Raw genomic sequence first — 17816 nt, forward strand, 5'->3', positions numbered from 1 at the left:
CCGCACTATATGTAATCCCTGCTCTCATGGATTCATGTTTGTGATGGCCTTTCTCCCATGACCAGCCGGTGGTCTCAGTGACCATTTTGTTAATTATCCCCTGTTCTGCTGATTTGAAATGCCCTCACCTTGTACTATGTTCTTATTTGTATATGTGACTGTTTCTAGTCTCTTTTACACATATTTAAGGAAAACTGTAAGAATTTTCATAGGCAGTGATAGATTTTCTTTCACAGAGTCATGCCATGACTAATGAATATAATTATGCTACTTGTGGAGGTTGTTGTTGCTTATGCTGTTAGAAACCTCAAGCTGATCGCCTTTTACATATATAGATGTATCAGAAGAAATAGTCCATTAAGAAAGGTCAAAATTGCACTGTTCACACTCAGCATGAAATGGCACTGTTTTTAATTAGTACTATTTTGCCATTACAAGATTATTGTTGAGGCACCTGCGTGGCTCAGTTGGTTAAGTGTCCAACTTCAGCTTAGGTCATGATCTCATGGTTTGTGAGTTCAAGTCTGCGTCAGGGTCTATGCTGACAGCTCAGAGCCTGGAGCCTGCTTCAGATTCTGTGTGTCCCTCTCTCTCTGCCCCTCCTGCACTCATGCTGTGTCTCTGTCAAAAATAAATAAACAATAAAAAATGTTAAAAAAAAAAAAAAGATTATTGTTCACCAGGTTTTCTTAGCAGCCATGGTCGATGATAATTAGAAGCTAGCATGGCGACTTAACAGAGAGCCCTCAGTCTGAGGGACACACGGAATTCAGTCTTTTCAGTCACAGACACACTGTGGTTTCATTGTTTCTGCCATATGTGTAACCAGCACTGTAGTATCCAGGGGTCCAACTGAAATCCTCAGAACTGTACTCATCCTTAAGCTCCAGGATTTTGCTAAAATTTTGTAGTATCTATATTGCACATCTTACAAATTCTTTGTCCAAAAATTATTTGTCTTCTGACTTAATATATTATGGATATGAAACGGCACAAAGTACTTCTGCTTACATTCCTCCATTATTGGTGGCAGTAAAAATGTTGACTTTTCCTCCAGAAATTCAGGATCGTCCACTACCCCCAGTATTTCCTAATTTCCAAGTTGTAGCCCCAGTGTCCCTGGGAAGCCTCTGTGTCACCCCTCAAGATTCAGCCTCGAGGCAAGTGGATCCACTGTTGGAGGCACTCATTCTGTTTTTCCCTATAAGATTTTGACCAACCAGATCTGACTTTCGTCCTGACCCCATGACCACTAAGGCATGTGGATAGTGAGACATTTTGCTCATCCAAGTTTGGGGCATGAGAGTGAGCCCTGGGATTGGTGTGTGTTTATGCTAACCCCTGTTTTAATGCTGCAGGAAGCTGTTGAAACAGTAAAAATCATTTTCCTTTACAGTAGTTACTGGGCTTGGGATTTGTTAAATGCTTTAAAATCTTTGTTTTAATTTTTTTTTTAATTAGAGAGAGAGAGAGAGAGAGAGAAGGAGAGCGGAGGAGGGGCAGAAAAAGAGGGGGACAGAGGATCTGAAGTGGGCTCTGCGTTGACAGCAGACAGCCTGATGTGGGGCTTGAGCTCACAAACCGTGAGATCATGACCTGAGCTGAAATTGGACGCTTACCTGACTGAGCCACCCAGAAGCCCCTAAATACTTTAAAATCTTAAAAAGTTAAAAATTTCAAGTGAACTGGTTTTTCCTAATACCAGCTTTTTTTGTGTTTTGTGAGGAAATAATGGTTAATTTTGTTCTTGATTGAAAATTTGTGTCTAAGGAGTCATGATATTTTTCTCTATTTAGAAATTTGCTTTTATCCATTTCTAGTTAGTCTGTGGTGGCAGATGTCTTCCTACCACCCAGTTTTAGCTCCCTGGGGGGCTTTGCCGGTCACGGGCTGTGCTCCTTAATAAGTAGGTGGCATGCAAGGGAAACTTCAGGGCCTCCCTTTTGCATCAGTGGAGAAAGAGATGGAACCAGGTAGCAGAAATCAACTTCAGTGAGCTTCAACAAAAGAAGGGGATGCTGGGCGCCTGGGTGGCTTAGTTGGCCAAGTGTCCAATTTGATTTCAGCCCAGGTCATGATCTCATGATTTGTGGGTTCGAGCCCCCATTGGGCTCTGTGCTGACAGTGTGGAGCCTGCTTGGGATTCATTCTCTTTCTCTCTCTCTCTCTCTCTCTCTCTCTCTCTCTCTCTCCTCTATCTCTCTGTCCCCCTCCCCTGTTTGTGCGCGCGCGCTCTCTCAGAAATAAATAAAAGCATTGCAAAAATTAAAAAAAGGGGGGGTGCATTGCCTCACACCAGGAACTTGGAGGGGAGGTTAGGGTGTCCTTGTGCTGAGAACCCTGCAAGCCACCTTCATGGGGATGCTCCACTGAGGTCTCCAGATCCCGTGGCTGGAGGGGGAGTTGTAGGCCAAAGGATGGCTACCCTACATGGTTGATCCCCCCCCCCCCCCGCCACTAGTGCACTGGCAGTTTAATTTAGTTCATGGTGCTAACAGAAGTAACAGTCACCGTGAAGGCAGACCCTCTCCTCACCCTCACCTCTGAGTTCTTGTTTTCCCGTGCTGTTTTTCTTCTCTGTTTTACCACTTGATACAGTTCTAGTGATGAGCATAAACACCGGAATCATGCTTCCTTCCCATAGGGCCCTCTTGATGTGGACTAGTGAGCTCATTGTTGACAGGCATTCTTATTGCAGAGACTTTATTTATTTATTTGTTTTGAGAGAGAGAGAGAAGGTGCAAGTGAGCGAGGGGCGGCGAAGGGGGTGGGAAAGAGAGAATCCCATGAGGGGCAGAGAGAGAGAGAGAGAAGGAGAGAGAGAGAGAAGCAGAGCTTTCCTGGAGCAAGACTTGAACTCACGAACTGTGAGATCATGACCTGAGCCGAAGTCAGATGTTTAACTGACTGAGCCACCCAGGCGCCCCTTAGAGACTTTATTAAAGGGAGGTCAGGAAAGCTGCTACTGTGGGCCACAAGCGGGAACATAGAACATTCTGCAATAATTTGAATTGTTGTCAAAATAGCATGTATGGAGAAGAGACAGTCCCTACAGGAAGAGCCTGATGTTCCTTTCATGTGCAGGTACAGTAAGGCCATACAGTAAGCTGTGCGCGAGCATGCGTGTGGAGCTCCAGGGTAGAAGGGATGTTGTGGCTAATGGCACACTACATAGGTGACTTGTTGGTAGTGTGACCTATTCTGTTAGAGTTTGGACTTCAGAAAAACAGTTTTTCATGTAAATCAGAGTTGTGTAGTGCTTGGTGGCATTACCATAGCTGCTGGTAGGAGAGTTAGCTGGCTTGGAAAACAGCGGAGGTTCGTCTGCCTTTGTGCTTCTGTCACTTAGGGTGTTAGGAATCAACTCGGTAGCTCCTTAATTGGTCTACAAACAATAACATTCAGTGATGTGCGCCTTGAGGTTGGCTGGCAGGAAGGGCTTCTGATCACTTCAGTGCTTCATGTCTTCTCTGACTCGGCTCTGTTGGCAGCTCCTTAGGTGTGTAGACCCCGCCTGCTAAGACCTGTTCTGTGTCTGGGACAGACAGAGCCATGCAGCCAGGCCTCACATTGCTGGTTTCTTGGTAAAGTGGGGTTGGGCCAGGGGAAAGGTTCCTTTCTCTTACAGTTGAGATTGAACCCTAGATTTACCACAAACAGACATGAGAAGGATAGGGAGTTGTTTTCCAAAATGTTTTTAGTGTTTGAGTCTTAAGAAGGAAAAAAACACCACCTCTGTTTAAGAGCCCCGCTGAGACATTTAGCACATCATTTGTGTAAGGGAAAGTGTAGCTTTAATTTCTAGCTCTGTCCCTTCTTTTCTTTTCTTTTCTTTTCTTTTCTTTTCTTTTCTTTTCCCCTTTCTTTTACGGCATTCTTGGAGAAATTTATGGGGAACTACATGCAAAGGAGTGTATTAAGTGAAGGTGTTCACTTCAAGGCTGTTTATGATGCTGAGATGTCATAGATGCCCTGCGTGTCTCTTAGTTGGGTCCTGTGTGTGGGGAGAGCTCAGTGCATGCTAGGGATCTGCTGCTGCAGCCTGTGCTGTGACGGCATGAATTCATTTGCTCCCAGTAGTTAAGGGAAAAATTTACTACCCGTTTACGTAGTCTGTATTAGTTGTACCTTCGTGAGTGTATTTGCACAGAAAAATGTTTGGAAAGTTATATGCAAATGTTACAGTATATGCTTTGTAGTTTTCACCTAACTCCCCCAATTCATTTCCTTTACTTAAATTAAAAATGTAAAATCGTGCAATAATGTAGGAATTTTCCTTTTGAAGATCAAATCCTGTTCAGGCAGGATCTGCCCTATGTGTCCCTGTGTGTCCCTTTCTTACTCGACAGTGTCCCCACAGCTTCTACGATGATTTGATACACATCCCTTCAGATTTCTCTCTTAGGGAGTTTTATGCAGATGTATTCGAGCCCACCAAAACCGTGTAGTCAGTCTTTGTAGGTGTTGTGTTTTCTCTGTCTATAGAACTGCTTTTCTTCTTCTTTTGAAATACTTTCAAACTTAATGTAAGGAAAGTTGCAAGTATGATAAAAGAGATTTTTTTTCATGAGCCATTTGAGATTAGGTTGCCCGCCAGATGCCCTACCACTCCGACAGCCGTAATCCAGCTATCCACGTCAGACTGATGTATCTCTTTTAAACAGTGTAGTTTATGATGTCCTGCTTTCAACACTGATATGGTAATCTCATTTTTAAATACATAAGTGTTATATGTTATATTCTGATTTTGTATTGTATACACATTACATCTCTCCTTGTAAAGGAGTCCTTTCTAAGACTTGCATTGACTTTGTTAAAGAATCCCTGATTGTATAGGTAGAGTTATCCTGGCACACCCCTCAATCTTTTTCCGCGTCTTTCTTTTTTATTGTGGTAAAATATGCTTAAACATAAGTCTTATCATTTCAGCCATTTTTTAAAGTTTATTTATTTTTGAGGGAGAGAGAGCATGTGTGAGCAGTGGAGGGGCAGAGAGAGGGGGAGAGAGAGAATTCCAGTTCGGGGCTCAGACTCACTAACCTTGAGATCAGGACCTGAGCCGAAATCAAGAGCAGAAGCTTAACCGGCTGAGCTACCCAGGTGCCCCTCAGCCATTTTTAAGCCTACTTTTGGTGGCACAAGTATGTTTACGGTGTTGTGTGACCATCATCATTGCCTGTTTGTAAAACATTCTTGCCACCCCAAGCAGAAACTCTGTACTTATTAAGCAGTAACTCTCCTTTCCTTTTTTTGTCTCTATGAATTTGCCTAAAGTAGGTGTTTCATGTAAGTAGACTGATTTGTCATTTTGTGCCTGGTGCATCTCGCTCTGCGTCACGTTCTCAAGGTTCATCTGCGCGATGGCCTGTGGCAGAGCCTCATTTCTTTTTCTGGCTGAGTAATCTTCCCTCGTCTGCATAGACCACATTTTGTTTATTCATCTGCTGATGAACATGTGAGTTTTTTCCATCTTGTGACTGTTGTGAATAGTGCTGCTCTGAATGTTTGTGTACAAGCATCTGTTTGAGTGTCTCTTTTCAGTCTTTGGAGTGTACACCCAGGAGTAAATCGCTGAGTCATGTGGGAATTCTTTCTTTAACTTTCTGAGGAACCACCAAACCGTTTTCCACAGTAGCCACGTCATTTTGCATTTCCGCCAGCAACGCGTGAGGGTTTCAGCTTCTCCACATCCTTGCCAGCACTTGTTTTTGTTTTGGCTCATCTTTTTGACCACGGCTGTCCCAGTCAATGTGAAGTGGGTGCCACCTCCCAGCCTCGTCCCCTCCGGTCAGAGATCATGGCTCTGTGCCTCCTTGGCTCTGGTCATTTTGTTCCCTTACTCCTTCAATACAGGAGCTTTTAAAATGGTTCTTGTTTCCTGAAATAGAAATGAAGCACAGTTTACTAAAAATCCATGGGAAGTTGCTGATTCTGTTGAAGTGCAAAGTAGGCAGAGCTGATGAGAAAGTTGACTGGACTGTGGAAGAATTTGGAAAAGGGATAAAATGGGAATTACAGGAAACAGTAGGCCGATACTGGTCAAGGTGCCAAAATATTGTCAGGGGAAGGTCTCCTTTATTGGTATTCATAAAGTATATTTATATGTACCTTTGAGTATTTCCTTTATTATTTATTTATTTATTTGTTTATTTACTTCTAATTTTTTATTTCAGAGAGTGTGTGTACTAGCAGGGTAGAGGGGCAGAGAGAGAGAATCTTAATCAGGCTCCACACTGTCCGCATGGATCATGACCTGAGCTGAAATCTAGAGTCAGATGGTTTTTTTCTAATCAATCTTTTTTACTTTAGAAGGGAGTTCTTACAATAGTAAAAAGTAAGAAAACATTAAAAAAATTTTTTTTCTTAATGTTTTATTTATTTTTGAGAGAGCGCGAGTGGGGGAGAGGCAGAGAGAGCCGGGGATAGAGGATCCGAAGCAGGCTCCAGGCTCTGCACTGTGACAGCAGCGAGTCCAATGTAGAGTGCGAACCCGCGAACCACAAGATCACGCATGACCTGAGCCAGAAAGTTGAACGCTCAACCAACTGAGCCACCCAGGTGCCCCAGAAGACATTTTTTTATATGCGTGTTTTGTGTCTGGGAAAGAGTCATGAGCTTGTACACTGACTTGATTGTGCCCCTGCTGTGTGTATTGGCAGTGAGTGATGCTCTTGGACTCCAGTTAAGTGAGGTCTATGAGTACTTGGGGAGGGGCTGGCCTCAAAGCTGGTGACGAGGGAGTGGACATGTGTGGACTGGACCATGGCCTCTTTCAAAAGAGGGTGTGGTATTGAAGACTCGTGGGGAGTCTTTTTTTTTTTTTTTTTTTTTAATTTTTTTTTCAACGTTTATTTATTTTTGGGAGAGAGACAGAGCATGAACGGGGGAGGGGCAGAGAGAGAGGGAGACACAGAATCGGAAACAGGCTCCAGGCTCCGAGCCATCAGCCCAGAGCCTGACGCGGGGCTCGAACTCACGGACCGCGAGATCGTGACCTGGCTGAAGTCGGACACTTAACCGACTGCGCCACCCAGGCGCCCCGACTCGTGGGGAGTCTTAAGAGAAGTGTGACATTAGAGAGCCGGGGGAGAGTGTGGCAGCCCCTCCCTGAGATGGTCCGAGTAGTGGGGCCAGACCCACCCTTTTGGGAACTGGTCCTTCATAGCTTTTGAGCATGGCAGTAATGGGATCTTTGGAAAAGGAAAATAGCTGCTGCTCTTGTAGGGCATGGATGGAGAGAAGAGAGGAGTGTGGTGACTAATCACTGGGGCAGATAGGGTGCACAGAATCCGCTGGGGCTGGGGCCAGCTTGAGACACGCTTGCGTTTGAACAGTTGACTTTGGGGAATGAGTGACCAGTTTATGTCTGGCACATGGCAGATCCTAGAAATATCTTTATGATGTATGTACTAAGTACATCGAGCAGTAAAAGTGGCCTGAATTTATTGTGTGTTGCCCACCGTTTTGAACGTTCTGCAGCTTCCTGAGCCCTCTGAGCTGGGTTTTGGGTAGTTGTACCCATTTGGTCAAGAGGAAAGTAAGGCAGCAAGGTACCATGCCTGGTCAGCAGAGAGCTGAGCTTGAATTGTGTGAGGGTGTCAGGCCTGCTGTGGGCTGTATGTTGAGCGCTGCAGGACACTCAGATGTCATCTGTAGTTTAGAACTAGTTTTTCTTTAGGATTTTATGAAGAATTTAAGTTTCCATCATGTGCAAAGTAGACGACTTAAAATTCCATGATCATGGTCAAGATTTTGCCACATGGTTCCTATCTTGTTCGTTCCTTCTCTTCCTTTTCCTTTTTTTTTGTTGCTGTGGTATTTTGGAGCACACCATAGAGGCCGCGAAACTTCCACTTCTCAACTCAGAGGACGTACCTTTTAAAAACGCAGAAGGCATCCTTACATAACCACAGTGTTGTTTTCACACCTAACAAAATTTGAAGTAATTGCTTGATGACATCTATTTTAAAATCACCCTCCGATTATGTCAAAATGTCATTTTATGGTTGGTTGGTTTAAATTAGGATCCTAACAGAATCCACACTTTGCATTTGGTTGTTATATTTGATATCTGCAATCATTACCTCTGCTAATATCTTTCATCTTTTGCGATGAGGAAGCTATGTCAGTGGTCTTGCAGAATGTCCCACATTGTGGATTTCTGTTACTGAGTTTGTTAGGACGACTGTATTTTTTTTTTTTTTTTTAATTTTTTTTTTCAACGTTTATTTTATTTTTGGGACAGAGAGAGACAGAGCATGAACGGGGGAGGGGCGGAGAGAGAGGGAGACACAGAATCGGAAACAGGCTCCAGGCTCTGAGCCATCAGCCCAGAGCCCGACGCGGGGCTCGAACTCATGGACCGTGAGATCGTGACCTGGCTGAAGTTGGACGCTTAACCGACTGCGCCACCCAGGCGCCCCAGGACGACTGTATTTTTGAGCCACGTTGCTCATTTTGTTTTTTATATTGATAACCTAAGGGTATAACAAATGACATCATGTTGAGTGATTTCCCTTCGTGATGGTTTTATATTAGGAAAAACTTGGTTGAAACTGAGGAACTAAGAGCTAGATCTTTGGAGTGGAACTGAGTTACTCTGGCCTTGTAAGGTTACTCTCACTGTTGAGTCACCGTGGTACATGCGCATGTAGCTGGTGGACAGGCCTGTGTTAGCGCACAGCTGATTGCTGCATCCTGGTGGCCCCGTTGTCTCCACTCTGTGCCTTTCTGCCAGTGAGACATCCTCATTTCTTTTTTTTTTTTTTTAATTTTTTTTGTGTGTGTCTTTATTTTGAGAGAGAGAGAGAGAGAGAGTGTGTGAGCCGGGGGAGGGTCAGAGAGAGGGGGAGACACAGAATCTGAAGCAGGCTCCAGGCTCTGAGCTGTCAGCACAGAGCCTGACGCGGGGCTCGAACCCACAGACCGCGAGATCATGACCTGAGCCGAAGTCTGACACTTAACCAACTGAGCCACTCAGGCGCCTCAAAGACATCCTCATTTCTAATGGAGTCCATTTTCATTTTAATTTAGTCTGAGTTAAAGTAGGAGAGATGGAGTAGATGTTTTCCAATGTCAAAGATTGTGAGTCTTCCTGGTGTCGTGTTGAGTTGTGTGCCCCATGAGCATCTAATGGCACTAGGTGTACCCAGACCCACCACTGGTTTTCTGCTTAGCCGGGTAGAGAACCCCCTGCACTGCTGTGTAGGGTGGGACCTGTCAGTGTGAGAACCAGGCAGAAGGTCCCCATGGGAAGCAAGTGTCACCTTTGCAGGTCTGGAAACTTGATTTTGTCAGTAAACCAAATTGTGATGATCATACTATCCAAATTCACAAGAGACTGACGTATAAAAGAAGAAATCAGCATATTTATGGTGGTAAGTATGTGTAGATATCTTCACCGTGTGGAAAGTCAGACTGAAAGTAAACATTGTGTGACCCCCATTCCCTGGTTTATGCCCTCAGAACAGACACCTGCTATAGCCCAGCACTTAGCCGGTTATATCTTGGGAGATTGTTCTGGGTGTGTGGCTGGCTTTTGTTTTTGTTTCCCTCCACAGACCAGAAAGGGTTCAGATAGCATGCTTTAACTCATGGAAGCTTAGGGGGCTGTGGAGCCACGGTTCAGAGTGGGAGAGGCCGTGCTTTCCCCACAGGTGTCCACGCACCTGTTTCATTTCTCAGCTTGCTGTGTCTTCTCTGGAAATCACGTTCTATGGGGGTCTGACCTCTGTTGTGGGTCCCAGGCCCAGGGCTGTGTTTGCTGTGGCCTGGAAGGGACACAAAGGACAAGGGCACTGTTTGAGTTGTCTGTTAATGCTTAGCACACTACCCTGAAACATAGTGCCTAAAGACAACAGTGATCACTTGTTATCCTTCATGGGGCTGGCAGTTCAGACAGGGCAGTGTGTGTGGGGGGGTGATGGCTTTTTTCTGGTCCATGAGCCTGGGGCCTCAGCTGGAAGCCTCAGGCACTGGGGATGGCTTGCACTTCTGGTGGTGTGTGCTTTTTGTGTGGGCTGCTGGTTGGAACGCCCACAGGTGGCCACAGCTCTGGGGTCCTCAGGGCATTTGTGACCTGGCCTCACGCACCATGGAGCTCACTTTAGCCACAGTCTCAGGTCTAGGCTGTCACAAAAGGCCATCTTCTTAAAGGCGAAGGAACACAGCCCACCTCTCATGGAGGAATGTCAGCATCACCTTGTTAGAGAGGTGTGTAGGGTTGTGTGCACATTGGTCTGGCCATCTTTGGAAAACTACAATAGCCAAGCCTAGCCTAGGTCAAGGGAGCAGCAAGCACGTAGCGCCTTTGGTTTTTTCCTTTGCAGAGAAGCCAATTAAGGGTTAAATAGCAGATGGAAAGGGAGTCTGTTCTGATATTTCACAGTCCCTTAAATGTAATTTCTGGGGCTACTTTGGATAGTAATTGTATTTTCCAAAATTAGGAACTAACTCCTTTTGCTGCCAAAGGGAAAAAACAAAAAGACAAAAGAGGGAAAAGGAAATCTATCAGATATTGAAAGGATTCATTCTTTTTCTCCCCACCCCTTTTGATAATTAGCTAGTGAAATTGGTATGTGGAAAATAGTTGAAAATTAGGGGGTGAGCAGATAGCACTCTACATCTCACAAGTTTCCTGGACAGAAGACGCATCCCATCTTTGGGAATCCATTTGGTGTTGACAGTGTTGCGCTGGCCCTGATGCAGTTCTCGAGGAGAGGACGCAGTCTCTGGGTCCAGATCTTGGGCAGAGTCCTAAAGGAGAGAGGAACAAATGGCAGGTCAGAATTAGCATTTCTCCTAAGGTGGCTAGAGCCATGACATCTCCACCCTTGGGGAGAGAAGTCCTCTTTCCCCTTTGTGTCGGATGCTGCAGGTTGCCTCCAGCGGCCGAGTCAGGAAAGCCTGTGAGCCGTGAGCAGTGTGCTCTTTGTTGGAGGAGAAGGGCTTTTCTTTCCATTGGCCTCCTAGCTGTGAAATGTGAAAGCACGATCACCCATGGAACCACAGAGTCCAGCAAGCATGCACTTACGTGTTTAGAGAGGATTTTCCCTTCCTTTTTCTTAGTATTTCACCATTGTTGGGTATCTTTACAGCTCCAGTAGATAATATGTGAAATCTGGCACACCCCGCAAAACACGAGGGTAAGGGTGCTTTGAGGCTGCATTGAGGAGATGGCAGTTTCGTGGGAGGACATGGACTCCCTCCCTCCTCCCCCTGTAGTGTGGGCACATCTTTACCAGGCTCCTCTGTGGGCTGCCATGTTGGTCACCTTCTCTCAAATTATTTTTGGAATGGCTTTGACTCTTTTCAAACTTAAGGGGTGTGTGTGTGTGTGTGTGTGTGTGTGTGTGTGTGTGTGTAGTAGTAGTAGTAGTAGTAGTAGTAGTTGTTAAAGAGTAACCTTCTCAACATCTGTGCTTAAAATAGGAGTTCCGAATAACGTGGATACATGGGTCCAGGGTGGCTTGAGCCCTGAGAAGGGAGGGAGCTTATCTGTGAGATGGCTGTGGCCTTGGAAATGCTGGTGCTGCCAGGGCAGGGGGAACAGCTTTCAGGTCCAAGATCAGACCAGAGCACTGGCTCCATGCACACACAGCAGGGTCTGAGATCTGTGTGGCAGGTTGGTTCCACGTTGGCTTCCGTATTTGTATGGCTGAGTCATGGAGCCGGCTGTCAGGAAATGTTTGTCCACATGTGCTGCTCCCTGTAGGTTTGGTCTGGCCTGGCCTGTGTGTGCTAGCCGTGGGGCTGGTCTGTTGTCCGGTGGACCCCCACTCCACTTCAGAGGTTAGAGTATTTGGAAGCAGTTTTAAATTTCTGATGACTTTAAGGGTTTCACCCTTACTGTCATAAATAAGGATACTTTTTGTGGTTAGATCCTTATTGTTGAGACTGGAGTTTTCCCATTGGATCATTGGGGGAGTTGGAATGAATGTGGGGGAAGATCTTCTTTCCACAGGAGTCCGCATGGCTGCATCTTTGTGGAGAAAGCCACGTTACAATTGGGCTTCACTAATTTAGGTCACCTGAGAGAACAGAGCTCTCTGGAAAAGTGAGCCAAAGGGCCCTGAGATAGATGATTCTCTTTTTTCCCTCTTAAGTTTTCCTTTCAGACTACTCTGCGCTCCCAGCCCCCGTTTGTTGTGGTTCCGCCTGAGTAGAGGCCGGCCAAGCTTCCACCATCCGGGGTTGGCTGCACCGCTGGCAGTGTGGAGACTCGGCGGGGCTGGTCCAGAACTATCATTACCGTGGTTCCTGGCTGTCCTCGTGATGTGGACACCATTGGTCTGATCTGTTGAGAGGTAACTGGCTACCGATGAGGTGGGCTGAGCCTGGGCTGGCGCTGGGGGTCCTTGGCCGGCCCTTCCTGGGTTCACAGGCTGCCATGGAGCAGTGGAGGCTTTCCTTCTCATGAGCCAAAGGCCCGTCCGGATTTAGAGCTGACACAGTGTCATGGTTCTTTCTGCCGATATCTTTATAGTTTAAATGGATAAAACTATTTAAATACTTACAGATTATCCAAAATTTGGTCCAGCCCTTATTTGTCTTTGAATTTTAGGAACTTTCGAAGGGGTGATGTCAGAGTTTCTGTGATCTTTCTCCAACAGCCATTGTTTATTTTACAAAAAGAAAACAAATCAGCAGTGTGGTAGAAACCCGACGGGGCAGGTACCTGGGAGGTTGAGCCTTTCCAAACCCTGGGAAACTGGGTTTGTTACCTCACCTACAGGGTATGCTGCCTGGCCTTGGGCACGTTCCTAACCTTGTGCCCGAGGCTCTTCACCCGTGGGGGCAGGCACTTCGCCTTGCAGGTGAACCCGCACGGGTGCCGATGAGGAGGCTCACTATAAATAAAACAGGAGCTGACAGTAAATAAAACACAAGTGATGGGTCGTACTCTTGCATGGAAAAGTAACGAAGGTTCTACACAAAATCTTAACCGTCTTAATTTATACTGTATGCATAGCAGAAACTGTCTTCTTAAAAACTATCTGAAATCAAATGTAGTAAAGTTGAAGTTAACTGTATCATGATGAATTATGTTTGATGCAGCCATTTCACGTCCATTGACAATGGAGAAACACCTTCTGTGGATGAAAAGCTGTGCTGACTGAGGGGCAGAGTGGGGAGACCCCGGTCTGCCCTGAGAGGAAAATGCATTTAATTTAAAGTGTCACAAGGGGGTTGCCTTTATTTTATTTACATATTGTGTTATTTAAGTTGTAAGTGATCATTATATGCTTATTTTATGGTTATATCACATAAAGTGACGGTACTGTACAGACTCGTAAGAGATTTTTTTCTTTTCTTTCCTTTTTTTCTAATGTTTATTTATTTTTTTTTTTTAAATTTTTTTTTTCAACGTTTTATTTTATTTTTGGGACAGAGAGAGACAGAGCATGAACGGGGGAGGGGCAGAGAGAGAGGGAGACACAGAATCGGAAACAGGCTCCAGGCTCCGAGCCATCAGCCCAGAGCCTGACGCGGGGCTCGAACTCACGGACCGCGAGATCGTGACCTGGCTGAAGTCGGACGCTTAACCGACTGCGCCACCCAGGCGCCCCTCTAATGTTTATTTTTGAGGGAGAGAGCATGAGCAGGGGAGGGAGGTGTCAGGGGGAGAGGGAGACAGAGGATCCGAAGCAGGCTCTGTGCTATTAGCTCAGAGCCTGACACGGGCCTTGAACTCAGGAACTACAAGATTGTGGCCTGAGCCAAAGTCAGATGCTGAACTGACTGAACCACCCAGGCACCCCAAGATTTTTTCTTTTGATCATGAAGAAAAACCTAGCTGAAACCTAGATTATGTCCACACACATTCTGATGTGGGGTAAAAATGGCAGCACTGTCTTCTTTCTGTCTTGTACCACATTTAAAAATGAAAAGAAGGGGGCGCCTGGGTGGCTTCCTCCAGTTAAGTGTCCACCTCCTGATTTTGGCTCAGGTCATGATCTCGTGGTTCATGAGATAGAGCCCTGAGTCGGGCTCTGCACTGAGCATGGAGCCTGCTTAGGATTCCCTCTCTCTCTCTCTCTCTCTCTCTCTCTCTCTGCCCCTTGCCTGCTTGTGCTTTCTCTCTCTCAAAATAAATAAATAAACAAACAAACAAACATTAAAAAAATACAGTAGATACTACTGTTGTGGTCTTTACATCTGGGCATCTTCCTCCTGTGCCCTCTTTTCTTGTTAACTTTAAATTTTTTTTAATGGTTTTATTTATTTTTGAGAGAGAGAGAGACAGAGCACAAGTGGGAGACGGGTAGAGAGAGACACAGAACCCAAAGCAGGCTGCAGGCTCGGAACTGTCAGCACAGAGCCTGATGTGGGGCTTGAACTCGTGAACCACAAGATCAGAACCTGCGCCAAAGTGGGACACTTAACTGACTGTGAGCCACCCAGATACCTCTCTTGTTACCTTTAAAAACAAACAACTGAGTGTTTTTCTTCAGAAATACTCTGTAGTATTGTGTAGTTAGAATTGGTTGCCTGACTGTGCTGAGGTTGCTTCTGGTTTTTGTGGAGTAGAGGCATCTTGGCTGCATAAAATGTGCCGTGCAGGGTTTAAGGTAGGTGTGAGTGGGTGGTGAGGTCACAGTCGTTCCCCTGTGCAGATCATACTGGGACCATCCTGTGTCTGTAAGGCTGGCAGAGTCTAGACTGAGGCACAGGGGAGGCAGGCCAGAGATGGGGGTAGGGTGGGGGCCTTGCGGCTCTGGGCATCTGATAGAGTGCTGGAGTGGGATTAAATTAGGGTATCTGAAGGCCCTGGAGTAAGATTTTATAATGCCTTTGGGTTTTTTCCTCTGTGTTTTATTTTCTTCTGTGTTCTTTTGTCTTACAGAGAAATTGTTTCATTAATAATTCTTTTTCTGGGGCACCTGGGTGGCTCAGTCTTTAAGCATCTGGTTTTGGCTCAGGTCGTGATCTTACGGCTTGTGAGTTTGAGTGCCACGTTGGGTGAACTGGGTGAACACGAGCCCCACTTTGGGTGAGCCCCCTTCTCTCTGCCCCTCGCTCACTTGTGCCGTCTCTCTCTCTCTCTCTCTCTCTCTCTCTCTCTCTCTCTTTCTCTAAAAAAAAAAAAAATTATTTTTCTTCTCAGGAATATGATTTCACAGGGCAGAGAATATTGCCTTTTAAAAATGTCAACACTGGGGTGCCTGGGTGGCTCAGTCGGTTAAGCATCTGATTCTCGGTTTTGGCTCAGGTCATGATCTCACAGTTTCGTGAGTTTGAGCCCCATGTTGGGCTCTGCTGTGGCAGTGCAGAGCCTGCTTCGGTTTCTCTCTCTCTCTCTCTCTCTCTCTCTCTCTGTCTGCCCCTCCCGTGCTCACGCTGTCTCTCTCAAAATAAATAAACTTAAAAAAATTAAAAAAAAATTAAAATGTCAACATTGCAGGGTGCCTGGATGGTTCAGTTGGTTAAGTGTCCGACTTCAGCTCAGGTCATGATCTCCCAGTTGGTAGGTTCAAGCCCTTCATCAGGCTCTGTGCTGACAGCTCAAATCCCAGAGCCTGCTTGGATTCTGTGTCTCCCTCTCTCTCTGCCCCTCCCCGGCTTGCACTCTGTCTCTCTTTCTCAAAAATAAATAAACATTAAAAAAAATAAAAAACAATTTTTTTTTAATGTCAACATTGCCACTTCAGAATTATTGAAACTTAGCGCCCTTTTGTCTTTTGCTGACTTTTATAGACTCCGTTCATGGTTGCCAAATTCAGCAAATAAAAAACCCAGGATGCCCAGTTACATTTGAAGTTCAGGTAAACGTGCTTACACTAAACAAATTGATTTGTCATATCCCTGAACTCTAAATGTAATGGACACCTGTAGCTGGAAGTGCACTTCACCTTGTAACTCCAGCACGAGTCAGGTTCTGCGTCACCCCCGGGACACATTTTTCTCCTAGATTTTTGTTTATATCGTAATCTACCAACTTGTATTTAAGGGCAAAAACTTCACAGACTGGACAATTTTCCTTCTTTTTTTTCTCCATCCACAGCAGTGCTTCAGTGTATCAGATGGACATTCAAAGGGCAGAATGTCATTTTCTAGAAGTTCAGCTCTAACTCTAGCACATAAAGTGCATGCAGAGTGGACTCCATTATTCTGGTGTGCCTTTCCCAAAACGTTTGGTCCATTGCTGTGGTTTATAGTCCGTTCTGATCGCATACTGGACAGACTTTGTGCGGTGCTTCCCCCTCCCGCAGGGGCGCTTCAGCCTGTGGGCCGTTACGGTGCTGCTCTAACTCGGAATTTGTCGTAGGCCGTGAAGTTGGATGGGAGTCTGGGTCAGTGGGTGAGGGAGCTGTTAGTGCTGCAGTTTTGGGCCTGCTTCTTAGCTCCTGTTTCACCGCAGGTCCCCAGGCAGCCTCGTTGAGGCAGGCGAAGGGTGAGGAAGAGAAGAACGTGCAGGGTGGGAGTCCGCCCTCTGGGCCGCAGCCGCTGCCTCCTCCCCCCCCCTCCTCCTCCCCCCTTCTTCTCCTCCCCTCCTTCTCCCCCTCCTATTCCTCCTCCCCCTCCTCCTTCCCCCCCTCCTCCTTCCCCCCCTCCTCCTTCCCCCCTCCTCCTTCCCCCCCTCCTCCTTCCCCCCTCCTCCTCCCCCCCTCCTCCTCCCCTCTTCCTCCTCCTCCTCCTCCTCCCCTCCTCCTCCTCCTCCTCCCCTCCTCCTCCTCCTCCTCCTCCTCCTCCTCCACACTCCCCTTTCCTTCCTTCTCTGCCCTGTGCCATTGTCAGTGGTCACTCAGAGTAATGAGCAGGGAGGATGCTTGGATTCTAAAAGTAAGAGCTGCAGACAAGGCAGAGATGTTGGGGTCTTGTTTTGGGCTCTGAGGCTTCTCTGGGGCCTGGAGTGATGGTTAGTGCTCATCAGAAGAGTTCCTGAATGCATCCGAATAGATGCAGAGCAGAATAGTGGATACTTCTGGTATTGTTTGAAAGTGTGTTATGTAATATTCTTAAAACAGAGTTTTTTGGGGGAAGAAGTCATGAATCTTAATTTCATGGCTGGGACATGTGGCTGACAGTGGGGACAGGACACAGGTGGTTTGTAGGTATATTCGTGAGTGATCCGGGGAGGCCTGTCCTGCCATGCCTGGCCTTGGGCTTGCCGGGGGGTTTGGAGGCATTTTCAGCAGGTCTCTGATGTGGGGGGGCTTGGTGTCCTTGATGTATGGCTTGGCCTCAAGGCCAGTCAACAACCCTAAAAGCTGTTTAGGACCCCAGAGGGCTCTTGTTTATGTGAGTTCTATCTACTGGTATTGACCAAAACATAAATGAAAACTGAAGCTTTACAAAAACCCTTATTTACTTAAAAATAACAAAAGTAAACCTGTAACCTGTTGTTTACATGTTAAAGTGAATAATTTCTGTGAAAAATAACTATTTTCTAAAACAAAACCACAGAAGTGTGGCATTGCTTTACAGGTTGGTGTATCTCTTTCTTGTCTGGCTTCTGACTGCAGGGATGTGCTGCTGTTTGGTTGCAGTATGTGAGGAAGATCCAGCCTCGTGTAGACACGTGAGCCTTTTAGATAATTCCGGATGTGTTGCTGGCTATAGTGTGCCAGAACCTGATGGGGCAAAGCAGAATGTCGATGGCCTTCCTTCCCTGTGAGGTTTAAACCCACGGTTGGCCTCGCATCTCAGTGCACCTTCCTGTCATGTGTGGTTTTAAAGATTAGGTACTGCTTGGGGCGCCGGGTGGCTCAGTCGGTTAAGCATCTGACTTCGGCTCAGGTCATGACCTCGCAGCTCGTGAGTTTGAGCCCCGGGTCGGGCTCTGTGCTGCTGACAGCTCAGAGCCTGGAGCCTGC

At 46.2% G+C, this 17816-nt stretch overlaps 1 protein-coding gene across 5 annotated transcripts in view; it reads left to right on the top strand.

Annotated features, from left to right (window-relative positions):
• The window catches only part of EHMT1 (euchromatic histone lysine methyltransferase 1), a 152433-nt gene that overhangs the window by 45732 nt on the left and 88885 nt on the right, over positions 1–17816 (top strand). Inside the window, exon 1 of one of the 5 annotated variants that reach the window (XM_047831541.1) lies at positions 12287–12305. The exons of the other annotated variants lie outside the window; for them this stretch is intronic. The gene's annotated coding sequence lies outside the window, so the exon portion shown is untranslated. Of the gene's footprint in view, positions 1–12286; positions 12306–17816 lie in introns of those variants that run through there. 5 annotated transcript variants of the gene reach the window in all.

This window comes from Prionailurus viverrinus, chromosome D4, assembly GCF_022837055.1.
Source record: "Prionailurus viverrinus isolate Anna chromosome D4, UM_Priviv_1.0, whole genome shotgun sequence".
Lineage (NCBI taxonomy): Eukaryota > Metazoa > Chordata > Mammalia > Carnivora > Felidae > Prionailurus > Prionailurus viverrinus.